The sequence below is a fragment of the Fukomys damarensis genome, unplaced genomic scaffold (genome assembly GCF_012274545.1).
Source record: "Fukomys damarensis isolate Sample0158 unplaced genomic scaffold, DMR_v1.0_HiC HiC_scaffold_23, whole genome shotgun sequence".
In the NCBI taxonomy this organism is placed as follows: Eukaryota; Metazoa; Chordata; class Mammalia; order Rodentia; family Bathyergidae; genus Fukomys; species Fukomys damarensis.
Genome location: NW_022900935.1, coordinates 15,399,095 through 15,400,344, shown reverse-complemented (window position 1 = coordinate 15,400,344; position 1,250 = coordinate 15,399,095).

Genomic DNA, 1,250 nt, shown 5'->3' with positions numbered 1-1,250 from the left:
CTCGGTTCACCCCGCTCAGCGGTGTTCTGCAGCGCAGGAAATAGTGAAAGCTAGGTGTAGGACACCCAGTGAGTGCTCTGCCCCTGTGCCCCTTCCAGACCCAGCACTTCCTCATCCCCAACCCCAGTGACCGTGCCCACTGCCTGAGCTGCTTGTTAGTAGCATTCAGATTGGTGGAAATACCAGACCTGGCGTCACCCAATCTTAGTCTCTTGGAGCAGTAGAAGAGCAGAAAGGAGGTGATGACTGATCCCAGGGAGGACGGTGCCCAGGGAAAGAAGTTACGGACTCTGGGAAAGGTCAGAATTGTTTCACATCGTGCCCACTCTAGCTCCTCCTCCCCGTGTACCCAGCCTCCCGTATAGCCCCCTGCTAGTTAGCTATGTCCTGGGATAACACTAAGTACGGACCCTTTTGCACAGCAGCCCCTTTTTACACCACTTGCTACAGGATAAAAGGTCACTTAAGGACCTCAAGTGTGTCCCCAGCATACCTTGAGGGAGCGGCATGTCCAGTTTACCTTCCTCATCCACTGTATTCAGCTGCAGCACGTTGAGGTCTTTACCACGCAGCGTGATGGTGCCTGAGGCACCTGGGACCCTGGGGATGGACAGGTGGGCGGGAACTCCGTCACGGCTCCCACCAGAGATGGGAAGTGTTCTTCGACTGAACAGGAGGGTGCCAGCTCCAGCTGTGCTGACCCTTTCTTTGCTCGAGGGATCCATTGCTTGCTCCCCAACTCCAGGGACGACCTAGTGTGTTAAGGAAACAATTTCAACGTCTGTCAGATGAGAGTAAGATCACCTTAAACCCTTGTTTGGGTCTCAAGAGACACTCGATACTTTTTGGTTTTTTAAGCACTGAGGTGCTGGTGTTCCTGTGACTCAGAAAGAAAAATAACCATTTGTTCCCCTGCACCCTGGTGAATGGGCTGTAAAAGTGTAGGTGTGAAACTGGGAACTGCCTATTTCCTCCTATACATCTCACACGGGTGGGGGAAATCCCTTGGTCCACCTTAAATACAAGCAGCAGTAGCTGCAAGGCTGCCACCACCACCACCACCCCCAGCTGGAACTCCCAGGGAGGCCACCCTCTACCTGGTCCAGTTCTGTGTCCTGCCCTGTAGACCAAACCCATCCCCTACCACTCCATCCTTTTACCAGGTTTTTACTGCCTAGACAATGAGTTGGCTGCATGTTTGGTAATGGCAACAGGGGTGATTTTTTTTTTTTTCCCCAGGAGATTTTTAA